Here is a 26,615-nt window from a genome sequence, read left to right on the forward strand (position 1 = left end):
TTTAATAAATATTTGTGGAATTCAAAATCAGGAAGAGCTGCTTGGTTTCTGTGGAGGAACTGACATCTTTCAGATATGACCCAGAGAAAATGAGAGAGAGAAAGAGAGAGAATCCTCTGCAGAGCAGCCCAGACACAACTCCTCAATCCTAAGACACTGGGTTAACTGTCCAGGCTGTCCAAATTTTTGACCTGTTTCTGGTCTCTTACGATAAAGGTTTTTGCCTGTTTTGGGGGCAGTTTGTTTGAAAGTTTGTTAGGAAATTGTGTCAAAATCAAAGATCGCAATAAAGAGATTTCTTAAAGTACACAATACAAATGCCCAAAGTGCCAGCTTCTTTCCAGATTCCTGGGCACTTGCCTTACATGCCCTCTGTAGGGGACACACAGAAGCAAGAGTATATTTTACTCTTGCAATTATTTTGCAGAAATAATTATCTACAGAAATTTTATTCAGCCAGAAATATGCATGTTGTTCTCATTCATTCTCCAAAATATTACCTTCTCTTTAGGCTACTGTCTGACCCTTTGGTCATAGGGCCCAGAGTCCTAGGGCATCTGTCTGTTGACATAGGATCCATTCTCCAACATTCCCCATGTTCCATGGAAACTTGAGATGATACTTGATCTTACTACAGTTTGTATTTCTCTTGAGAACTCATATTCTAATTTGTATTATAGTTATTGGTGTACATGTTGTATCTTTTCTATTAAATATAAGCTTCTTGTATCTTATCTTATCTTTCTTTCCTTCCTGGCCTAGCTTACTAACATTTTATATAGCAGGTACTATATAAATGGATGAGGAATGGAAAGGCAGCTGGTGACTCAGTGGACAGATAACTGGAGCTGCAGTCTGCAAGACCTGAATCAAATCCAGCCTCATATACTTCCTAGGTGTGCAACACTGGACAAGTCACTTAACCTTTGATTGCCGACAAAGGGATCTACTGGATCCACTGGAGAAGGAAATGGCAAACCACTCTAGGAACTTGGTTAGGAAAACCTTATGGATAGCTATGGTCTATGGGGCCATGAAGACTCAGACATGAATGAACAACTTAATAAATGGAGTGAATTGATATTGACATAAGAGATACAGAGATAAAAATTTCCTTTTAAGTATAATTAATCAGGAAATGGACTTTTCTTCTTTTTCCTAATTTCATCAGTCCAGCAATGTTTTCTTAAATCTGTGTGTAACTCCCCTGCTGTTTAAAAAAATTCAGGCAGTAGTTGTAAAAATGAAACATGGCTGGAAAAATCTTCAGCAGTAATATCCATCAGAGAGAGAGAGAGAGAGGGGGGGGGGAGAGAGAGAGAGAGAGAGAGAAATGAGGACAAATGTCTGAGCCTCATTTTTCTCATCTGTAAAATGGAGATAATAATATTTGCACTATATATCTCAAAAGGTTGCTGTGAGAAAAGTACTTTGTAAGCCATAAAATACTATGAATGTGAATTCATAGTAGTATGAAGATGAAGGAGGAAGAGGAAGCTTTTCTCTAGAGGCAAGTCATTAAATTCAACATCCTCCTGGAAAAGGGAAAAGAAGAAATCTACCAAATAGTTTTACAGTTCTTGAAAACAGAACTATGATAAAAAAAAATGTGTATTAAGAAAGACAGAATTACAAATGAATCTCACAGAAGGATGCCCAATGACTATTTAAAAATACCTTTTGGGGGAAATACAGTATCAATAAATGTTAAATATTGAGGTATCAAAATGCCTCTCACTTTTTAGTGGGAGGGGAACCCACTTATACAGCTAAATAGTCAAGTCAAAGAACCTGTTTCAAGAAAAGGAGTGCAAAGAATGTCAAGAAAGGTCAAGTGAGGAGAACAAGAAAACCCACAAAACATGGCAGGTCAGAGGTGCAAGCTAGAAATTAGGCAAGTCCCAAAGAATTTCTTTTTCCCAAAAATAATTTAAGGAGCAACTTGAAAGTATGTCCAAAACCAATAATAAGAGGTTATTTAAATACATCTTAGGGAGAAAGTCATCTAGAGGGACCATTACATGGTGATGAGGCAAAGGATGGAAAAGAGATAACGAGCAAGGAGGGGTTCAGGCTGGTTCACTGAAGCAAGGACAAAATGGATGAAGTTGGGGAATCCATTTCAGGTGAGCAGATGTTAGCCTTTTCCTCCTCCAACTTCTTTTTTTGCTTCTCCCCTCAAATAGGTCCATCTATTTTCCTTTTTCATTTTTCTGCTCCTCTTTCCCCTGAATATATCTCCCTCCTGCTGTTTTTTTTTAAACATAGCTGTCTTCTTTTCTCTCTCAATAGGTTATGCAGTCAAAGATTATTTTTTAATCTTTGTTTTATTACCAATAAAATTTTTGTTTTGCATGTTTAAAATGGAAGAACAGTCTGTGTTGGTTATTAAATAACCAACGTACAAACTGCAGGAGAAAATGGTTGCGTGCATCACCGTCAACTCAATTCAAGGAATATTTAACAAGCACCTATCAGAGAAAAAAGTGGATGAATGAATATTATAGTCTCAGAAACAATTTGTACCTTAGTTGGGGGCAGTGTGTCTCTCTGCTACAGTGTGTTTAAGTGAGAATACTTGATTCGCATAGGACAGAGATGCATTTCTGATTCTGTCACTTACTAGTTGTGTAGCTCTGGATATGTTTACCCTTGTGAACCTCACTTTCCCCATCCACAAAATGGGGTTGATCATAATTGCCTTATCTTCTTTGCAGAATTGTGGGGACTAGGTGAAACTAAGGCTGGAAAGTACTTTGCAAATCTTAAAGCTATTAACAAGCAGTGGTCCTGATAAGGAAAAAAGTTTCTCCTGCTTAAGGGGACAGGAAGTTGATGGTGATGGTGGGCTGGAGGCTGGGAATCTGGGCATGTCTCAGGCACTTACTTAAGCGATGGAACTCTTTAGGGAAAGGAGTAAGGAGGGTATGCGAAGGAAAGGCAAGGGCCAGCAAGAGTTTGTCCATTTGTCCATTCATAGAACGTCATGCAAATGACATGCAAATCAGCGCGTGTTCCTTTGGAGTCAGCAGTCTGGGCACTTTGTGTCTGAGGCTCGGAGCGCTTTGCTCCCTCCCTCCTTCCTTCCCTCTCTCCTGCTACCTTTCCCCGCCCTGCAGCCCTTTCGCGGGACTCGCCATCCATCCCGGCTCCCAGCGCAGCCTCCTCGGTACACAGCCCAGGGGCTGAGGCTAGAGTGAGGGAGGGCGGAGAGCCGGCAGGGCAGCTCCGAGGCTGCGGTCCCGCCCGGGAGCGGAGCGCGTCCGCGTCAGCTAGCTCCGCACTTCGCTGCTCCGGGGCGGGCTCCCTGCCTGCCACCCGGGCTGCCTTCGTCGACTCCGTGAGTACCGCCCTTTTGTCCCCACTTGTCCTCGCTCCTTCATAGTTCGTGGCACTTGGGGAAGTGGGGGAGGAGGAGGTTTGGGAGGTGGAGACAGCGCACTCCCCAGCTTGGCCACCCGTGCCTCGCTTTTTGTCCAGAAGTCCGTCCCTCCCTTCAGATGTCCTGTTCTCCCGCCGCGCACTTGCCACCCCTATTCTCTTCTCAGTGATCTGTCACACCCCTGTCCCCCATCCCACTGGACGCCCCTTTTGCCCCATCTCCGAGAGCCGGGAAAGGGTGGGGGTGCGTGCCCCGAGTTATCCCAGGGAAGCATGGATTGAATTTGTGTGTTTGGCGCTGGGGTGGAAGGGGGGAAGGGATTGTGTGCCTAGGGCTAGGGTTAACCTTAGACCTGACTAGGAGTGGGCTGTAATATGAAGAAGGACCCTTCCTCTTCTTAAGGAGAGGGGTACGAAGCTACTGGTAAAATCTCAAGGGGTGGAAAGGATAAAAGAAATGGGACCTTTGTCTCCAGTGGCACTAGCTTGGGGCTCATTTCTCATCTTGTACCCTTCTCTGTGGAAGGATGATGCCCACTCCTCCTTGCCCTCAACATTCTATTATCTACCAGCCTCCATCCCCACATGTAACTGAGGTCCAAAATACAGTCGATCTTCACTTTCGGGGCCAGGTTAGGCTTTCAGCGGTGATGTCGAAGGTAGTGTGTCACAGGCAAAAGTTAAAACGCTTGACTTAAACCTTCCGCTTTCATTTTTCCATAGCCTCTGTCTTCATGTCTGGAGCCCCTGCCCTGCCCGTCCAGAATCTTGATTCAATTCCAGTGACTCCTTGTCTCGCTTCCAGATACTTAAACAAAATATTGGAAGCATTTGAAAAACTAATCCCCATTGTTACCCCATAATAGTTTTATGAGTTTCCCCTTCCCAAGAGTAGTTTATTAAGGAATTTAGAGAGATCAAAAAGTCAAAGGAATGAATCTCTAAGGTCAGAATTCTCCAAGATGACAGGATAGGCAGTATAAAAATAATTTGGGGGTAGAAGTCTTTTGGCAGTACCCCCTGCCCTTTATCCCAGGCAGATTGTGCCTAGTGTTGGAGATAAATTTGGAAATAGAAATGGATATTATTGTCTCTTGTTGCTCAGAAAACTTCCCTAAAAACCACTGAGTATGTTCCCGTTGCTCACAGTGCTCATGGCTTAGATCACTGAACTGTACAACCCTGCTCTTCCTAGACCTCCCCCTTCAAAATGTACAGAATGTGAAAGTTGTCTGTCTTCACTCTCCCTAAGTCTCACCTTGGAGTGGAGAGCTTCCTCATTTCATTATCACTTACCTCTTGGTCTCCTAATTTCTTTCCATTGACCCTCTCTAGTAATCTTAACAATAGCCCAAAATGTTATTAAATTGTCCTTTTTGCATTCAAGGCAAATCTCTAAGACTGTATTGCCTTACAGTTGAGGATCTACACTGAAGAAGGGAGTTTCTTAATTGGCAGTTCCTTACCTTTATCAGTAAAATCACAGGATCCCTGCCACCCACCCCTTTCTGTCACCCAATGTGCAAGCAACTCTGTTAGGTCTAGAGATACAAAAATGAAAAATAGTAGTCACCACCCTCAGGGAGTTTACAATCTACTTGGAGGGATTTGACCTATACACAGGTATCCTGCAAGATAAAAATGTAATGGGGTAAAGGAAAGGTTCAGACAAAAATGCTATCAGAAAATTGGTGTGGGAAAAGGAGGAAGGTCCCAGTTGAAGGATCAGGGAATGAAAGACTCCTACAAATGTTTTTCCTAGAGGGACTTGAGGGTGTAGGATGTGGAGAGGTACACTGAAGTTTGGCAAGAGGAACTACTGCTTTAAAGGACGCAAAAATGGCAGAATCTGTAACTGCCATTAAAATATCCTTGGCAGTGGAATTGGAATGGGCCCTCAGGAGGTTATAGGTATCTTCTGGTTTACTAAGTGGTGGTGGTGGTGGTGGTGATGATGACGATGATGATGATTTATATAGCACTTCAAAGTTTGCAAAGTATTTTATAAACATCTCATTTTATCCCCACAACAGCCCTAGGAGGTAGGTGTTATTATTATCCCCATTACAGATGAAGAAACTGAGGCAGGCTGAGGTTAAATGACTTGCCTAGGGTCACATAGTTAGTAAGTGTCTGAAGTAATATTTGAATTCTGGTCTTCCTGGCTCCAGGTCCAGCACTCTACCCACTATCAGAAATAAGTAAACATGTTCGAAGCCCTCCCCCTCTCACCCACTTCCATTTCCTTCCCTACTCCTCTTTATACTTTGCTTCTCCTTTTTTCCTTCCTTTCTTCCTCTACCTTTTTTCAATTTTCTATCATGCTGTCCTTTACTTGTTTCCTTCTTGTTCATCCCCCTCCAGTTTTTCCCACCTTCAGAGGACGACTGCTCTTCTGGGGCTGTGGTGACTGAGCATGGATCCCATTGTCTTACCTATAATACCAGGCTTTTGATATCCATTATAATCCTATTCACCTCCCTCTCCACACCTGAAGATTGAGAAATTTACAAAAGGGAGTGGATTGAAGGAATCTGGAAATCTTGGCTATTGATTTGAGCAGGGGGAAGGTGTTGAATTGGTGGGTACCTTGAGGACCTATAAAGATGACATCCGTAATTCTTCTTTGACAGAGATTACTTTTTGGAATTGTTACTTTGTCACTAGCTACGAAAGATTTTTACAGGCTCATCCACACTCTTTTACTCTGAATTGGCCCAATTAGGAGTGCATGGAGTTCATGAGATAACAAGTAGAGATTGTTCAATTTATTGTATTTAGTGCCCTCAGTACCTCACACATTATAGCATTTAATAAATGAACATGGATAAATGCAGTCAATCAATCTCATGGTCCGTTCTCCTCATTTAACAAATGAGGAAAAAGACTAGGAAAAGTAAGGGATCTTTTCAAGGTCCTAGAGAAAGTAAATTGCAAAAAGAGGATTCGAAACCAGGTTCTCTGATAACAGGATTATTTCTAATACTACTAGCTAAAATTTATGTGTGGTGTAAAGTTTGCAAAGCACTTTATGTAATTATCTCAGTTGAATTTCACAACAACCCTATAAGGTAGGAATGATTACCCCTATTTTACAAATAAAAGAAATGAGGCTAAAAAAGTTTAAGCAACTTGCCCTGGATCACACAGCTAATAAGTGAGGAAAAATTTGATTTAAGGCTTCCAGCATTCAGTCCACCATGCCATCTAGCTACCTCTTTTATTCTATCCTTTGCTACCAGTTGTACACAAAGAATAGGTTTTCTTGGTGTGAAGTCAACATTGATTTGCATGAGATTTACTGGTCCTGACCTCATAAATATCACCTTTTACTGGCTCCCTTCCTATCTGCACTTGAGTATCAGTGAGTATTTTGTTAGCTGTTAGTCAGCCAGGGTCTCATATCCAAAACTTGGGGTGAAGAGTAGGACAGTTTCTAGTCAAGAGAAGGAAAAAAGCAGCAAAAACAGTTATCTACAGAAAGGTATGCAGATTATTATAGTAGTAACAAGGATTCCCAGGTGAGAGCGGACTAGGGAGTGGGAGGTCAAGAAGTAGAGAGGAAGGTTCTGGAAGTGTGGTAGCACTCTGGTGGCAGTTAACCTGAGAAGGCTTCCTGAATGAAGCAGAATGAGCAGATATAGCTGGAAGTGGGAAAAGGTGCATTACTGGTATGCCAGAAGGAGGCAGTTGTATTATGACAGAAGCTCCCTGAGGCCAGGCACTGTTTCAACAGTAATAATGATGATACCTAGCATTTATTTAGGGGTCTAAATGCTTTACATATATTTCATTTTATTTTCACAACAACCGTATAAGGTTTGTGCTCTTCTCCCTTTGCAGATGAAGCTGAGAAGTTAAGTGAATTGCCCAAGGTCACATAGCCTATAAGTGGTTGTCCTTGTTACTCCAGGAACAGAGCTCTATCCATTTTATATTTTCATTTTTTGCTTTTGTGTCACCAGGGATTAGCACAATGCCTGACACCTAACAGGAAATTAATACGTGCTTTTTGAATCGTATGGCTTCTTAAGCTAAAGCTCTCTTTCTTTCCCTTCATTTTAAAAAAAATCCAATTTGATTTTATTTTTAGTTCCACATTGTCTCCTCCCAATTCCTCTCTCCTACAGAGAAAGCAAGAAAAATCAAGTCCATTATGAACATGTATGTTTAAGCAAAACAAATTCCCATAGTGGCCATGTCTATATGTGTTCAGGTGTGTGTGTGTGTGAGTGTGTGTGTGTGTGTGTGTGTGTGTGTGCCTCAGTCTTCACTCTCAGTCCATTCCCTCACTATCTGGAAAGGAGTTGCCCTTTTCATCAGGAGTCTTCTGGAACTGTGATAGGTCATTGTATTAATCAAAGTATCTATTTAGACAAAAATTTTCAAAGGGGTGACTATAGAAGCATTCTTCCAATCAGCCAACAAGCATTTATTTATCAGCTGTTATGTGCCAACCACTGCAGATACAAAACCAATCCCTGCCCTCCAGGAACTTATATTCCATTGAAGGAGACAACATGCTTATAGATAAGAACGTATGACATAAATGCAAGGTAGGGGCACTAGTAGCTGCTCCTATGATCATGAAAAGCTTCAAAGAGAAGGTGATGTTTGAAGTGATCTTTGAAGGCCACTGGGGATCCTAACAGAGGGAGGTGAGGAGGAGGTACATTCCATGAAGAGGGGAATACTTTTTTCAAAGACATGGCGATAAAAGGTAGAGAAGGTGAGGAAGTAGGAACAACAGTTTGCCTGGACTGAAAAGCTGCTTGAATAAGGGAGAAAAATATAATAAAAGATTAGAAAGATTGGAACCAGATTGTAAAGAGCTTTAAGTGCCAAACAGGAGTTTGTATTTGATCCTAGAAGTAATAGGGAGACACTGGCATTGTGCCAGAAAATAACATGCTCAGACCTGTGCTTTAGGAATATCACTCTGTGAAGTAAGAACAGATCACTGTGCACAGGAACAGAAATGTTGTAATGATGATCAACTGTGAAAGACTTGGCTACTCTGATCAATACAGTGATCCAAAACAATTCCAAAGGACTCATGATGAAAAAATGCTATGTTTCTCCAGAGACAGAAGTGATGAGCTCTTAAGGGCAAATTGAAGCATACTTTTCTCATTTTTTTGCCTTTTTTTGTGATGTGGCTAATATGGAAATATGGTTTACATGATTTCACGTGTATAATTGACGTCATTTTGTTTGCCTTCTCAGTGACTGGGAGAGGGATGGGAGGGAGAGAATTTGCAACTCAAAATTTAAAAAGAATAAATTTTGTCTTTTTTTAAAAAAAAAAACAGCATTATTATTTTGTTATCTGTATGGGGGATGGATTGGAGAAGAGAGATTAAAGGTGGGAATACTCATTAGGAGTCTAGACTGGGGCTGTGATGTAGGATGGGAGAGCCTGAGGGAAGGAAGGCAAATGAATAAGCTGACAATATTGCTCCATAAACACTCACAGGTGTTAGCAACCACAATTAGGTTTCAGACTCAAACTTGGTAAATAGGAATCAGAGTTATCCAGTGATTGTGTCCCTTGGATTTTTGGAATTGGATTGAAATGGACTCTAACCTTCACTTTATTTGAATTCCACAGACATTTAAATAGGTTCCTAGTAGGCGTAAGGCGCTGGAGACTGGAAGACAAAAACAAAATAGTCACTTGAGGTTCTTATATTCTACTCTCAAGGATACCTGGCTAGAAGAAAAGGGGGAGATGATTTGCCGCATTCTTTCTATGGCACCCTTCACTGATGGAGACTCTTCTGCCCCTTAGCAGTACAGTAGTTTTTTAAATAACTAAAAAATTTTATATTTAATAAATGTCAAATAAAATAACCATTTCCATATTGGAATATAAAAAGAAAAATGCAGCTTGCTTTTCTTTTAAAATATATCCTAGATTCAGCACATAACTTTCAAAGCTGTCCTGCTTTTCTATGATTCTTTGTGGCCTTTTGTTCTCTTTTACACATTAAAGCTGCTTTAGTGACTCTCCTTTTTTCTTTTATTTTCCTTTTCCCCTCTTTGTTAGCTACTTTTCCCCTAGCTCCTTTCTTGTTCCCATTCCAAGAGAAATTGAAAAACACAAAAACAGAACCGTCTTAGCAAATATGCATAGTTAAGTAAAACAAATTCTCATTTTGCTGTCTAAAATAATAAAAGGGATGAATGCAGAGAAACCTAAGACTTGAATAAACTGATAAAAAAAAAAAGTGAAGAGGGAAGAACCAGGAGAACGCTTTATATAATAATAATGAAATTCAGCAAATTTACCCCCAGGAACTTCTGTTGATCTATCATTCAATCTGATATCTTATCCTTGGCATCCTTCCCCCTCATTCTCCCAATCCCTTACCACAGAGCCTTATATTGGCAGGAAATAAAGAGGAACAGGATTCTCTGTCTTCATCAGTAAGATCCAACTTAATTTTAGGGAAAGACGTGTTCCCTACTCTCTGTGATCCTGTTTTTCTGATTCCAAGTCGAAAGTTTTATCCTCTGTGTCAACAATTCCTCTCTCTGATCTTTGCCAGTCATCCAATAAATTAAAGATTAGGGCTCAAATAGGGGATGCCTTTGGGTCTTTATCACCTTTTCCACTTTCCTTTGTCAAAAATCAGTCATTCTATCTCTGCTGACCTCATTCTTGGTCCATAAATATACTCAGGTCTTTGCTGTCCTAGAAACAAACAAGCTAAAAAGATCTCTCAATCTCACTATTCCTTCTATTATACTTTCTCTCTCTTCTTCATTATTGAATTCCTTAAAAGAGGAGCCATGTGACTTCAGTGCTTCTGTTTCCTCCCCAAATGCTTACTCTATAACCTCTCACAATCTGTTTTCTGTCCCTACCACTTGAATAAAAAACTTTGTCTTCCAGGGTTTCATGACCTCCTTACATTTAGATGCACTGGACTTTGCTTCTCTTCTCAGTGTTATATTTGATGCTGTAGACCATTCCTCCTTAATAATTTTTCTCCCTTGGATTCTGTTACGTGATCCATCTTATGGTTCTACTTCTATGCCTCTGACTATTCTTTATTTGTATTTTACCAGCTTCTCATCTCACTTTTATCATTCCTCCAAGGTCCTGTTCTCTGCCCTCTTCTCGTCAGACTATCTTTGGTGATATCCACTGGCTTCAATTTTTTATATTTTTATGGATGACTTCAAGCCCTATATTTCTTACCCAATCCCTCAAACTTAGTGTTTGAGCTAAACTTTGAGCTAAAGCTTCCCCTCAAAAATCTGCCTATCCTCCTAACTTCCTCATTACCCAAGGCTCTTAACCTTGGGGTCACCTCTTGGGCTCTTTTCCCTTTTCCCCTGCATCTTATCAGCTGCCAAGTCCAGTCACTTCTACTCTGCCATCTCTCTTCCATCCAATCCCTTCTCTCTACTCCTGCTGGAACCACACTAGTTTAATGTTGCTTCCCTCTTCATGTATTCAGTGTTTCAGCCAAATAGAACTACTCTCCATTCCTGATGTTGTCCTATCCTCTCTCCTCTTTGCTTTTTCTCACACTATCCCCTGTATCTGTATTGAACGCTTATCCACACTTTCTGAATTTACTCCCTTCTTAGAAAGCTCACCTCAGATGGCATCTCCTCCAGAAAGCCCTCCCTTAGGTGTCCAGTGATCACTACCTCTACTAAAAATTTCTGAAAATCTCTCATAGCTTTCTGTCTCTAAACCTCTTCCTTGGTCTTCCCTCACTTTCCCTGGTACCCAAGGTATTTGTGTACTTGTCTTCTGCCCCTCTAATTCCCAATAGATTGTAAGCTCTAGTAAAACTTTTTTTAAAATGCTCTTCTGTGTTTTCAGCAAAGCTTCTGCAAAGTAGAATGTTTGTCAGATTGAATTGAATTGGGTATAAGTTAAGGGATGAAATGTACTGCTTACTGTCTTCATTCAGGTAGTTTAGCGGGTGAATTCTCTACATTTTCGTTATATTTCGATTTCTTCCTTCAGTTTGGTGCAATCCACTGTAGAGGAAATGCCTTTCTCTTTACAAATTCTACTAAAGGAAAGGAGGATAGAGCAAAATATCATGTTTGTTATAGAATGTAACACGTCCTTGTTTCAACAGTCCTTCTGAATCCTAACCAGGGATATGTTGGAGTTGATTGTTACATTACTTGATTGTTAAATGACCAGTGTAAGCATTTATATGTCAGAAATCATCAAACACTACAAATTAGGGCTTCTTCACCACAGTACTCAGCAAGTAGAAGGCTTTGCTTTTAGGAGGGGCTCAATAAACACCAAAAAGAAAGAGGAAAGCCCACTGGCAAACCTGTAGTTTCTTCTCTCCAGGGAGATTAAACATGTCTCATCTCCCTAACCAATCAGACAGCAGGGATTAAGTGTGTTCTGGGTATAGAGCCCTATCATGGGAACTATGGAGAGATAGAAAAGGAATTTCTCTAATAGGATGCAATCCCAGATGCTGTGGCACATCCAGAGTCAAAATACACAGGAAAGACAAAGAAGTAACAGTTGCAAATGAAAAGCAGCCCAGTGATCACCATGTCTCCTCTTCTTTTCCTCTGGTGAATTCCCAAACATCTTTTAAAGCCTAATTTTAATGGCACTGCCTGCCAAGTCTTTGCTGTTCCTCACTCTCCATGTACTCCCCACCTCACACAAACCAGTAAGGACCTTCTCCCTCCAACCTCACTGAGTACTTGGTTCTGTCCCCTGGATAATGTACTTAAGTAATGTCGAATAGTAGAGTTGTTTGTGCATCTCTGTGTGTCTTAACAGATTACTAGACTGTAAACTACATGAGGGCAGGGACCAAGCCTGATCTATTTTTGTGTTTTCCCTTAGGGCTTAGCATGGTGTTCAGCACACAGTAGGTGCTTCAAAAATATCTGAATAGATAAATGGAACAAAACGACTTTCCTACTAAAAGGACCCAGAACTATACTGGGAGACAGGGTGAAGTATGCAACTGAGTAGGGGGAGGCAAGGAGAGATGGATTTGGAGGATTGTAAACAATGCTGTTCTTTTAGGTTTTGAAAGCACCACTGATCTCTCAGAACTACTGGTAACCTCCTGCCCCTTTTAGCTTTGCTGGTTCCCATGGGACAGTCATGTATGTGTCAGCCACCCACAAATACCTGTGCTTTCTTGTCTGTGTTATGGTAACCCTCATTTCGGTGGGGCATAAGGTATAGTAAGTTGTAGGCGGACTTAGCTAGTCTGCAAATAAGCTTAGGAGTGAAATGGCTACCTACACACTGAACAAAATAGGCACAAATGTAAATATCTAAGTGCAAGGAACACTGGATTGTTTGAAGTCTGGAGATCTGAGTTCAAGTTCTATCTCTGCAACTTGTTAGCTTGTAACCAGGGCAAATCACTTGACCTGAACTTCAAGTTTCCCCCTAAGCAAATCCAGGGGAATGTCATTTATACAATCTACTTCAAGACTTATGAACTAGAAAGTACTAGAGAAGACAGTTATAATCTTCAATAAATTCTTACATGGTCAGTCAATAAACATTTATTAAGCAGCTGCCACGTGCCAGGCATTGCTGGGGATACAAAGAAAGGCAAAAGGCAATCCCTGCTCTCAAGAAACAGGATACAACATGCAAAATAACTACATACAAACAAAATATATAGAAGATAATCAATTGGAGGTAATTTCAGAAGGAGGGCACTCCTAGGGAGAGAGGGAAAGGCTTATTGAAGAAGACAGGGTTTCATCATCTGAGACTTGAAGACAGCTGAGGAAGCCAGGAGGAAGAGATGAAGAAGGGGGGAATTCCAGGCATGGAGGCAGTCAGTGAAAATGCAGACAGGAGATGAAAGGTCTTATGCAATGAACTGCAAGGAGGTCAGTTTCTCTGGAGCAAAGAATAAGTGGGATGAGGAAGGTATATGCTGTAAGAAGACTAGATAGGTGGGTGAGATAGGTTAGAGGATTTTATAATTGATCCTGGAGGAGATAGGGAGTCACTGGAGTTTATTGAAGAGGGGAGGGTAGCATGATCAGACCTCTAAGAACATCACTTTGGCAGGTGAGTGGAGGATGAATAAACAGGGAGAGACTGGAGGTGATAGAGTAGCCAGACAGCTGAGTCAGGATGACCTGGATCAAGTCCTGACTCTTCCTCACAGTGGCTGTGGCCCAGGGAAGTCACTTAATCACAAGACACTCCGTCTCCCAAATCCAGACATTTCCACTGACTGTCCCCAACACCTAGAATTCTCCCCTTTCTTGTCTATCTCTTGACTTTCTTTAAGTCCCAGCTAAAAGCTCACCTTCTACAGAATTCCTTTTAATTCAAGGTTCTTCCATAAGTTGATTGTCTCCAATTTATCTTGTATGTATGTATCTTGTTTGCAGGTACTTTATACACTTGGAACATAATCCAATGCTTGGCATATAGCAGGTGCTTAATAAATGTTTATTGGGGGTTGGGTTGACTAACATTAACCTACTTAACTAGTCAATGGTCCCAGGTAACTCTTTTAAACTCTAACGACTCCTCCTCAATCCACAGCAGCAGCAGCAACAGCAGCACTACCGCCACCCTGGGTTGAACACTGGTCAAGTTTCCTAACTGGGAGCTCCATGCAGCAAGAAATCACAGGTTCAGCCCTCCTCCCCCAAAAAACTAATAAATTTTTAATTCTCAAATTACTATAAGTTTACCAATATTTTATGTTTTGAGACATCTTGAATGAGTGGTATAATAAAGGCTGGGGACCCCTCAAAGGGCAGGAAGTATAACCAAGACATTTTCAGAGGGCTGAGAGAAGTGACCAGAGCACCTCTGAATATACTTGGTCCAAGGGACCTGCGCTATGCATCTTGTCTGCTCCAAAAAAAAAAAAAAATTGGAGCTCTCATGAAACAATCTCAAACATTAATTTCACCTACTGTATTAGCACATGCAGCTAGTTTGGTGATCATCAAAAACCAAGTTAACTTTAGATATATTACTGCAACATGGGAGGATCCTAGAGGATCAGAGGATCATGGAGACTATCTAGTCCAAACCCTTTATTTTACAGAGAAAGAAATGGAGATGTAGCAAGGTTAAATTACTTGGTAGATAGAATCCAAATTTTAACCCAGGACCTCAGATTCAGAATCTCTTTCTAGACCAGTAGTTCTCAAACTTTTTGGTCTCAGGATCCTGTTATAGTCTTAAAATTTTAGGGGGAATCCCCTTCCCCAACAGCATTTTTGTGTGGGTTATATCTATCAATATTTACCATATTAGAAATTAAAACTGATAGATTATAAAATATTTATTAATTCATTAAAAGTAATCAGAAGCCCATTACATGCTGTTATAAATAACATATTCTGTGAAAAATAACTGTATCTTCCTAAACAAAAAAAAAAAACTTAGTGGAAAGAGTGACATTGTTTTAAAATTTTTTTGCAAAACTCTTTAACATTTAGCTTAATAGAAGACAGCTGGCTTCTCATATCTGCTTCTGCACTGAATCTGTTGTGATATTGTTTTGGCTGAAGAAAATCCAGTCTCACACAGATATGTAGCTGGAAAAGGGAGGATTTTATAAGGCAAAAATTTTCTTAGTACTAGTATGAAAATAGTTTTAACCTCGTGAATCTCAGACAGGATCTTGGGAGCTATCAGGATTCTGTGGACCATACCTTGGGAACAGTGGTTCTAGACCAGAGGTTTCAAAACAGTGACGAATTGTGGCCCCCAACACTTCTCAGTGTGACCTGAACTAGATCAAAATGTAATTAGGAAATATTTAACAAAAGAAAAATACATTAGAATATGGGTAATGTTCATTTGTGTTTTTCTAAGTCATTCTGAGACCCACATGAATCCCCATGGACTGTTTAGTGGCTGCATTTCTAGCTGAGTTTGGCACCACTAGTTTAGACTGATACATGGTAATGACTTGCCCAGGGTTACATGGCTACTCCCTTGGTGGCAGAAGTGGGATGAGAATCCCTGCTTCCTGCCTCTGAGAGCAATATTCTTCCACTTCACCATAACTGAGATTTTTCAGGATGAAAAACTCAAGTTTCTTTCATTCTTTTTCATAAGACTAAGCAGATTTTTGAATAGACCTTGGAGATCTAGTCTAGCCTCCTCATTTTACAGGAGACTGAGGTCTGAATGGTTAAATGACTTGTTCAACTTGGCAGAGCCTAGATTCAAACCCAAGTCCTCTAACTCCACATCTGGTTCTTCACACCACATCTGGTTCTTCACATTCCTTTCCCTGCTTGGAATTATTATATTATTATGTTTCAAGGGCAGGGTCCCTTACTAAAGAATTTGATTCAAAGAAGATACTTCCTTTAATTAATGTCTTTGTAGGTGTAAATTACTTTTTTTAAACAAACAAAATTTTCTTTTCAATTAGGTAGTGGCTAATTGTGATTCTAAAGTATTTACCTTAGTTTCATTGAATATCAGCTTCCTCTGAATTTATGTGCTCTTATAAACCAATATACAATTGCATGAAGAGAAAGAGAAAATGGGCTGGTCATGCTGAGGGCAAGGGATAATGGATGGATGACCCAAGTGTAACCTTAGAAATATCAAGAGAAATTGAGTCACCTCCATCATATTGGGTAGACTCCATGTGGTCACCTTATGGGAAGATATAGAAAAGAGATAAAGATCAGGGAGAGGCTGCAGTTTGGACTGAGATCTGGGTTGAGAGATTGCCATCATTAGGAACTCCCAAAACAATAAACCACAATTTCATCTGAGTATCTGTGAGCCATAAGAGCAGAGAAACAAAAATTAACTTTTTGGGTTGGGGGAAGGAGTCACAGATAATTAAATCTCAGAAATGCAATGTTAAGTCAATGGAAAAGAAGGATTTTAATTTCCATAAGTCCATTTACAATAAACATTTCAGGAGCCCAGCTACTGAGTAACATGAAGCATACCTGTATATAAGAACTACCTCTTAGTTCCTGTTAGTATATATCACTGTCAAGTAAGCCTTAATTCAGGTAAGAAGCTTGAGGCGTGGAAAACTTCAGTGATATACTGCTCTTTCCTTCAACAACCCTCATTTGCAAGCTGAGGCTCAAATTCTCCATCTCCTTCCATTTGGTTACATTAATCTTATTTGGATCACTGTCTTGTCCTATCTTGTGACATACCAGTGGTTCCAACAGACTTGTAAGTCCTCCCCACATTCCTCTCCAGCCCTTTCAGCCACTGGCAAGGGTAACCCATGATTGCCCATTCCTGCCAAAATGATGTGGCTGCTCTGTAAAAAAAGAGAAAATGTGCTGTTCATGAGACCAGAGTGGGATACACTGCCTCTTGACACAGCAGATATTATATCCTCAGCAGATTATAATCTAAAAATTGGTATAGAGCTCCTGCTTGGGGACAAGAAGGAGAGCCTCACCCATGTTCAATTTTAAATATATTTAGTAAATAGTTGTTGAAATAATTAAGATCCTAAGATCTTACTGTCTATTATTCAGGGTCACAGAACCAGAAAGGAGAGATGACATAATTGACATTAAATAAAGTCTAATATATCGTATGTGACCTTCTAGCCCTCAGCAGAGAGATAGAGACTATAGATCTCTAGGAAGCACTAATATCAGATGTGGTTGCTGTGCCAGTTTACTTTGTGTAAAATGCTTTTATTTGTTCTAAGGAGAGGTTTAGTTTGGGGGGAGATTGTGCTCGCTGAAGCTTAACCAACTCTCCTTCCTTCCCCTCTCTGGCCTGAATGATGATTCACACTAACATAGTATTTTAACAACCTTGTGAAATAGGTAGTACAAATATCTCTAAATCTGGACCCAGAAATGTTAAGTAACCAGTTTCCTTGATCAGCATCCCAGAGCCAGTAAATAGCAAAACTGGACCTAAAATTCATACCTTCTGACTACTTCTGGGAAAGAATGCTGGACTTGGGGACAATCCCACTGGTCAATCCACACACTATATATACAACCTTTTGAACAATGGGGGTTTGTATCATCTGAGGGCACAGATAGAGTATATGACGACTAGGGAAAACTGCATAGCAAGTTACCAGATTTTATATCCTGCATTCAGAAAACTGGGTCAAAGGACTGGAGACCTTGAATAAACAGAACGAGAAAGAACCATTTTGCAGACATAGCTCATTCTCATCCCCAGTTCCAAGCAGGTGACAATACTCTAGCAGCTTCCCTCTGGGGAAAAAAGAGTCTAGCCATTCTTGAGCTCTTCTCTTCTACCCTGAGGCCCAAGCAAGCCATGGCTATCCGGGAGATCATGATATTCTCTATCACTCATCTCTTTTTGTTTCTGTTTATGTGCCACCTGACTCTACCCACTCACCCACCAAAAGTCTTCTTCCTCCTTCTCTTGAACTCCCTTGCCAAGGGAGTTTAAGATGGAGAAAGATTAGAATGTGAATGGCTCCATTTTTCACAGGTGGAATTGGGGTATGGAAATGAGAGAAGGGCTAAGAAATATTAAGTCAAAGAATCATAGCATTTTAAAGCTGGAAGGGACTGTACTGAGGCCCAAAGAAATCAAATAATTGAGGCAAGGGTACACAGATCTCCTGACTCCCAGTGTGCTCTCTCTCTCTCTCTTTCTCTCTGTATGTATGTATGTGTATATATGTATGTGTGTGTATATATATGTATATATATTTGCAAACCTTATTGAGCTGTATAGATTTAAGTTGTTGTTACTGAGGAACAGTGTGATATGGTAGGAAGAACGGGAGATCTGGATTAGAATCCTACCAGATACTTCCTAGTGATGTAACTTCAGTTAAATTTCTTAACTTCATTAAGTGAGTTCCAGTTACCTAGGGACAGATAATAATATGCATCCCATCTACCTCACAGGCTGTTGTGAGGGAATGTCTTTGTAAACTTGGACTTACTGTATAAATATGAGGAATGATTACAACACACTGTTACTATTCACAAGTCTCTTGACTCCCCAAACCAGTGTGGCTTCCATTGTACCTAACTGCTATACATAGTATAGTAGGCTCACTCATCCCATCGCTTTGCAGAAAAGGAAGTGTAAATCTAACATAGTAAAGTGACTCAGACAAACATCAGTGTCAGGAAACTCAAAATCCTGTGTATGTGTCAAGCTACCCTGATTACTGAGATTAATATCAGTTAGTCAGTCAATAAACTCTAATGCTGACTAGACATGTGCCAGGCATACTGCTAAGCACTGATGATATAAAGAAAGGCAAAAGGCAGCCCCTGCTCCCCAGGTGTTCATAGTCAGATGGGGGAGACAATATACAAACAACTATGTCCAAATACGCTACATGCAGGATAAACTGGAAATAATTAACAGGAAAGGCACTGGAACAAAAGGAGATCAAAGGATAGCTACCTGTAGGAGATAGGATTTTAGCTGGTACTTTAAGGAATCCTAGAGATGGAGCTGAGGAGGGGGAGCATTCCAGGCATGAGGCATGACAGGCAGTGAAAATGCCTGGAGCTGAGAGATGGGTATCTTTTTCAAGGAACAGAAAGGAATCCAGTGTTACTGAAATAAAGAGTATTGGAAAAGGGAGTGTAAGGTATAAGAAGACTGAAAAATTAGAGGGTCAGACTGGGAAGTACTGTGAATGCCAAGGGACATTATATTTGATCCTGGATGTAACAAGGAGTCATTGGAGTTTATTGAATGAAGGAGAAGGGGTTGATGTGGTCAGATCTGCAATTTAAGGCAAAAACTATTGACCATATATATGAAAGAACCTCTAACTGAGGATAGACACTATAGAACTAGAACAAAGCATAGACTTCTAATTTCTGTTCTGTTACTCAATGTCATCTGACATTGGCAAGCACTGTAATACTCCGGAGGCCCTGGACCAGAAAGAAACCAATTATGGGGTCTAAAAATCATAAGGAGGCAGAAATGGGAGAACAAAAAATCTCTGTAAGCTATGGGTATCTGGAAACACAACACTCCAGATGTCTTTCCTTTTTTTTCTCTTCTTCCTCAAAATAATTTTAAATAGGAAAGGAATCTTATTCCAACTGTACTGTGACCATAACTGCACTGAGCTGTGCAGGAAAGTTAGAGCAAAGGTAGGCTAGTAAATATTTAACAACTGGCTTTCCAGGAGGGAAAATATATAGCAGGACACTCATCTAAGTTTAATGTATTTTATTAACATTTTCTCCATCACTTTCTTAAGTCTAAATAATCAATAGCAGATCAATAATTAAAATGAAACAAATTACTTCCTTCCAGGAGTTTACAGACTAACTGGAGAGAGAAGAATTAGGTTCCTGAGAACTAAAGAACAACTCAAAACCAGCATAAAAGTTAGTTCTAGGTAGGGTTGTGGGATCTCTCTATCACTCTCATATATATATGTGTGTGTGTGTGTGTGTGTGTGTGTGCGTGTGCGTACGTATGCATATGTATATATGTATGTATATATGATATATATTCCGTATATATATCATATATACACATACATATAATATACATTCTGGGGAGCAAAGAGTTAGGAAGAGATTAAAAAACATCCCTCCAAAATGTCCCGATGTATATAGTATAGGGATAGGAAGGTACCTTCCTTTGGTAGGAAGAGATGAGTTGTATGTAGAAATGTTCTGAGGTTTATTTTTTTTAAACTCTCCTAAAACTCAGTTCAATAAAGGGTTACAGGGTGGCTATTCAATGAAAAGCACTGTGCTAGCACTTGGGGGAGACACAAGCATAACATAGATCCTGCCCTACAAAAGTTTAAATCTGGTCTTGATTTGGTTTCTCTCCTTAAAAAATTCCTTTTGAGGCAGCTAAGTGTTGCAGTAGGTAATGCACCCAACCTGGAGTCAAGAGAACCTGAGTTCAAAATCTGCCTCAGATACTTATTATCTGTGTGACCCTGGGAAAGTCACTTAACCATGAGTCTCAATTTTTTTTTTTTTTACTTTCCTTGATACTTTTTGTATCAAGGAAATGCCTACTTCTGACCTCATGTTGCCTCTCACTTTGGAACTTCCTCAGCTTCTGAACCTCTGCAGCCTGGAACATCCCTCTGCCTTCCCTCACTCTCCACCTGCTCTACCATTGGTGAGGGGCCTACATTTTGGGGAGGTACCCAGGCCAGCCAAGCTTCATTCTGCTCCCATGTCTGCCTTAGGTTTTCTAGACTGTGACACCGTGCTACTGTCCAGGGTAATTTCCTTCCTCAACCTTTCCTCCCTCTTTCACCCCATTTTACATGTTCTCTTTCCTAATTAAGTTCCGTGATGGCAAAGACTATCTTTTTTGTTTGTATTTGTTATTCTTAGTGCTTAGGATAATGCCTAGAATGTAGTAAGTGTCTAATAAATGCTTGCCTTGCCTTACATCACTTTCATATTCAAATATGTCCTTCCCATCTCTCCTACCATGAGAGCAACCCTGGTAATAAAGATCTTAACAGAGGGAAACAGTTCAGCAAAACCAAATCAACTCAGTTTGACAACATACGCAATCATCCCCAACCTCTGCATTAAAAGGAGGGTGGTATATTTTCTCAACTGCTTTCTTGGGCAAAGCTTGACCATTATAAATACATAGTGTTCAGGAATTTTTTTCCTGTTTACATTGTTGGGGGTATTTTGTATAATGTTTTCCTACTTCCCTTTACTCCAAACTGCGTTGGTTTATACGCCTCCCATGCTTCTCTGAAATTCAGAGTTTTCTTAAATTCTTTTTGTTGCTTTCTTTTTTCTAGAACAGTTTTGGATGCCAGAAGAGAGAATTGGAGACTAAAGTAGACTAGCAAGAAGGGAGACTAGAAATTTTATTTGCTGGAGAGTTTAGTCACCCAAGTTGGCATCTCTTGGGTTAGATGGCAGGCGTTGCAAAGTTTTAGATTAGAATGTGCACCTGTGTGAATTTTTTCATCTCCATCCGTTTTGATCTGAGAGAGAAAGGATCAGTGAATAGGGATGCAGGAAAAAAAGCCTTTTGAGACTCTATACAGAACTAGAAGTTTATTGAGAGTAATCCTGAAGCAAAATGGAGGTGGGGGGGGGAGAGGAGATGAAAATAATACCTTGTACATAAGAAGTTATAGATAAAAATTTCCAGAAGGCCTTAATCACAGTTTCATTTAGTTAGTATGCTAATATTTAGTACATTGGTGTTTTGAAATTATTTTACTTTTAAAATAATTATAAAAATAGGTGTTTAATAGGTATACAGAGTTAAAATACTCACGATGCTATTCTAATAGTTATGTTTCTATAGAGAAAGTATAACTGGCTAGGTTATGTGAGTGATTTCTGAGAAATCAGGGGATAAGTGATTTGTAAAAGTGTTATGTTACCTGACCAAATGACTTGGTGGCAGCCAGCCATAGTGACTAAGAGGAGGAATCAGAGGCGAAGCCCCGAACGTTCATCTGGAGATAAGTGAAAGCCTACTCACTTCTTAAGGGATGCCAGTCAAGAAATTTACCTTGAGACCCAGTTCAAAATATAAGATCATCGATTTAGAGATGGAAGAAACCTAAGAGATCATCTAGTCCAGTGTTGGTAAAGCATTTAGCGTATTACCTGGAACATAGAAGGCATTTAATAAATGTTTGTTTCTTCCTTTTCCTTGCAGATGAGGAAACTGAAGGCTAGAGTGGCAAAAGTGACTTTTCTGAGGCTGTACAACTAGTAAGTAGAAGAATCAGAATTGGAACCCAGGTGTTCTGACTCTAAATCCAGCACTAAAAAAAATGCTAAAATAAAACGAGAATCTTAGCTCCTCTTTCTTCTTTTCTTTTCTGACTAACCCAGCACTTACGAGTGACACGTTGGAGACTTAGTGAGTCAGAATATTTTGTGTTTTTATGAGTGTATCTACTTTCTCTATGGCAGCTAGGTGGCACAATGCATGGAGTTCCAGGCTTGGAGTAAGGAAAAATCATCTTCCTGAGTTCAAATCTGGCCTCAGACCCTTACTAGCTGTGCCAATTTGGCCATGCCACTTAACTCTGTTTTCCTCAGTTTCCTCACCCATAAAAAGAAGTGGAGAAAGAAGTGGCAAACGACTCCAGTATCTTTGCCAAGAAAACCCTAAATGGGGTCACAAAGAATTGGACATGACTGAAAAAAAGACTGAAAACATTTCCTCTGCTCCCAGCAGAAAGGATGGAGAATTGGGCAAAAACAATGGAGATTTGGCCTCCATAGGAATGTTTGTTTGTGCAGTCCCAGACTTCCCAGACATTCTAGAAATAAGGTACAAGTGTTTGTTACTATGTAACATTGAGTCATATTGAGGATGGAGGTACATTTTTTTTGTTACAAAGATGCTCTTTTTGCAAGGCAATCAGGATTAAGTGACTTTGCCTAGGGTCACACAGTTAATAAATGCCAGGTGTCAAAAGCATAGTTGAACTTGGGTCTTCCCGACTCCAGAACCAGTGCTCTATCCATTATGCCACCTAGACAAGCGATCTGTCTACTTTGTGAAGTAGAAGAGGAATGAGCCATGTAACAAACAGTTGATAAACTGACAACCTCTCTGCTCTCTGCTTTTGTACTTGTTCAAAATGTTGTAGCTTTTGTATCTAGTCTGTCAAACATTTTAATGCCTTAATTTGGGCATAAAGCCCAGGTGTGTTCCTAAGGTTTTATTACTATACTATGGACCTAATCTCGTCATTTATCCTGTTAATCTGTGCCCTGGGTCACAAAAGGGGAGAAAATATAAATGACTATCCTCAGTGCTAGAAAAAATCAATTATAAAAGTATTTAAGTACCAATTATGTGTCCAGACATGGACTGAGTGCCATAGGGGATGCTAAAGAAAAAATGATACAGTCTCTGCTCTTTGGTGGCTGTTATTTTTAAGTTTATATTGACTTATATCTTTTGTTTTCATATCACCTTTGTTTCCAAATACATCCCTTCTGGATCTAATACCTAGAGAACCATCACTTGCTTAAAAAAATTTTAAAGGAGAAAAGAAGCAGTTCTAAAAACGTTGAGTCATGGCTGCCACCAGGTCTGACAATAATATATTACGTCCTACCAGGGATGGGGAGCCCATAGCCTGCCACATAGGCAATGAGGGCAGGGAAGTATATTTCTCAACTCTCCTCCCAGGCCAAGCATGATTACGCGGTATTCAGGATACTTTTGTGATTCTTTTCATTGACGTTTTAGTTATTGTACATACTTTTTCTTAGACTCTTCATCCCTTCAGAAGTGTTTTTTAAGACTTTTTATCAATTTTTAAAAGTCTGTCCATGCCTTTCTAAATTCTTCATATTTGTCATTCTTCAGAGCATGATATCAAGCTATATTCACACAGCACAGTTTGTTCAGCCTTTCCCCAATCAGTGGGTTTCTTCTATGTTTTTGCTTCTTGACTTCTAAAAAAAAAGTGCTGCTATGAATATTTTGATGTATTTGGGACTTTTTCTGTCCTTGAACATGATACCTAGCAGTGGATTCTCTGGGCAAATGTAAAGCACAATTCCAAGTTATTTTCCAGAATGGTTGGACCAATTCATAGCTCCATCAACAGTATATTAGCATTCATATTGACTATTTCCATTTTTGTCATCCTGGCCAATTTATCCATCTTCTAGTTATTGACAGTCTTTGGAAGGAAACAAGGCTTACACACATGAAACAATGAAACAACAACAGTGGAATTTTATATTCAGTTTTATACTAGGTATAGCACAGTATCATAGTTGGTCAGGAAGGGTGAAAACCCCTGCAAAACTGGAACCTTGCCCCATAATTTATGCGACTAATGTGCTAAGATGCAAAATCCTTGACTTTTGGCCCTCTTCCCTTCATCCTCCTGGCAAAGGCTGTTTCCAAGCTACCTCTTCTCCTTGAGTCTTCTCCCCTTCATCTGCAGAAGTTAGAAGCTGAATTATGGGGTTTAGACTGTCTTCTTTCCCTGCCACCTCTGCCTGAGACAGGACAGTCTCCTTTATCATTCCTGCTGCTATGTACTCTTCCTGGGAGTGTCCTGATAAATGTTTAACACTCAGGTCTCCATAAAAAATAAAGGTTTTCATGACACACTTTTAGGTTTAGTCTGCACTATTGACATTTTTCTCCATCACCTTCTTAAGTCTAGACAATAAATAAAACAATAAATCAAAGCCTGATTTGTAGCATTTGCCAATTTCTGAGGTGCAAATTCTCACATTGAAAATTAACAACCTAGAAGCTCTAGCATACTCCTGCTCACCCATCCCTTAATGAATTAACCATAGGCATAAAAATCTTTGGGCTCTTCTCTCCAGCATTTTCCATCTCTCCCTCTGCACTTAATCCTTTCTCTTTCTCTCTCTCTCTCTCTCTCTCTCTCTCTCTCTCTCTCTCTCTCTCTCCCTCTCTCTCTCTCTCTCTCTCTCTCTCTCCCCGTCTCTCTTTTGATGTGCTCATTTCCCCCTATCCTGGTTAAAGTCTTCCATTGACCTTAATACTCTCATTCTCCACCAGTCTTTGTGAATATGTGATCAGTATCTTCTGCCTCCATTTCTTCACTCCATTTCCTTTATATAGGAACTCTATAAAGTTCTTGTATTCTGGCTTTCATTCTGGTCAGTACTGAAACTACAGCCTTGGCCACCACCTTGGTGATGGTAATGAATCCCGTGACCATTTCTTAAAGTTAAAGGGAGCTTATAAAGGTCAGATAGATCAGCCTCCCTCTCATGGCAGAATGCTTCTAAAAAGCATCCCTGGTAGTCAGGTCATTTTTCTAGCCCTAATGTGCTTTGACTTCTATGATATTTGACACTTGAGCCCTTCATTCTTGAAATTCTCCTTGGCACTATCCTGATTTCCTCCTTCCCTGAGTTCTTTTCTTCTTTCTTCCTCAAACTGGAGATATTTTTGAAGAATTGGTCCTTGATCCAATGGTCTTTTATGCAAATGTGCTTCAAAGAATTAATCAGTGTTCATGGGTTCAACCTTGTTGATAATTTGCAAATCTGGCCAGCCCTGACCTCTTTTCTTGCCTGTCTTGGTTTATGTATGACTTATAGCTGTAAGTAAATGGGACTCCTAAATGTGGAATTCTTAGCTATTGTGCAGATCGGTGTTTGCCTGACAACAAGGCTCGTATGGTATAATCAAAAGAGGTTTTGAGGTCCAAAGATCTGGTTTTGAATTCTGATTCTGTCTTTTCGCTTTGGTGATCTTAGACTTCTTCCCTAGAAGTCAATTCCTTTACCCTCTCAGGGAGCTGGATTAGATGCTTTCATAAATGCTTTCAATAAATTATGGGTTCTTAATCTGAGGTTTGGGGATAGATTTCAAAGGGTCCTTGAACTTGGATGGCAAAAAGAAAAAGAAACCTTTGTTTTCATTAACCTCTAACTGGAATTTAGCATTTCCTTGAACAACAAACGTTGTTGTCAAGCCCCTTTTAGATGTAGGGCAACATGTCAAGTTCCAGGGATCCAAATATGAAACCAAAAGCCCCTATCCTCAAGGACCTTCCATTCTATTAGGGGGAAAGAGCAGTATCCCTCATTGTACATGCTATAATCCAGTCAATCTGGATTGCTGAATCCTTGCTGTCCTTCATACATGGCATTGCACATCTATGCCTTTGTACTGGATATCCCCCCATGCATCTCATCTTTTATGATCAAGATTAGTGGCTAAATTCAGCCTCAGACACCAACTATGTGACCCTGGGCAAGTCACTCAATTTCTATTTGCCTTAGTTTCCTCATCTGTAAAATGGGAATTTTAGCACCTACTTACCTCAAGGGTTGCTGTGAATCTCAAATGAAATTATAAAGTGTTCTTAGCACAGTGCCTGACATAGAATAAAATAGTATTATAAATTCTAGCAATTCTTCTTCTTTTTCTTCTTATTTCTCCCGTGAAGACTTCCCTGGTTCTCCTCCTTTAGCTCCCTCAGTTTGAAGTAAAGTGATCTCTCCCTCTGCAAATTGTCTTAGATCATTTTGTTGGGCTCTCTCCTTTATTACCCCTATAATTTTCTACATCCTTATTCATTTAAATATCATAATTTTCCTTTATGACTTTAAGATCCCTGTGGACATGGACTTAGTGGTTAATTCATTTTTGTATCCCAAGTGTGTGACATGGAACCCTGCACATATTGTATATTTGTTGAATCAGACTTTTAAGGTCAAAATAGGGCAAAAGGAGGATGAACAGTGGAAGTGAGCTTACTGCCTTCACTCCATGTTTCACCTTTCCTGTGTAATTTTGTTGGGAAATGCAAAATGGAGATTTATAG

At 40.0% G+C, this 26,615-nt stretch overlaps 1 protein-coding gene across 2 annotated transcripts in view; it reads left to right on the forward strand.

The window, feature by feature from the left end:
• The first annotated feature begins 3,134 nt into the window (after positions 1-3,134).
• MYLK (myosin light chain kinase) overlaps positions 3,135-26,615 on the forward strand; it is a 454,770-nt gene continuing 431,289 nt past the window's right edge. For both annotated transcript variants that reach the window (XM_072613766.1, XM_072613765.1), the window contains exons 1-2: positions 3,135-3,340; positions 21,980-22,035. The gene's annotated coding sequence lies outside the window, so the exon portion shown is untranslated. The remainder of the gene's footprint in view (positions 3,341-21,979; positions 22,036-26,615) is intronic.

Source organism: Notamacropus eugenii, chromosome 5, assembly GCF_028372415.1.
Source record: "Notamacropus eugenii isolate mMacEug1 chromosome 5, mMacEug1.pri_v2, whole genome shotgun sequence".
NCBI lineage: Eukaryota > Metazoa > Chordata > Mammalia > Diprotodontia > Macropodidae > Notamacropus > Notamacropus eugenii.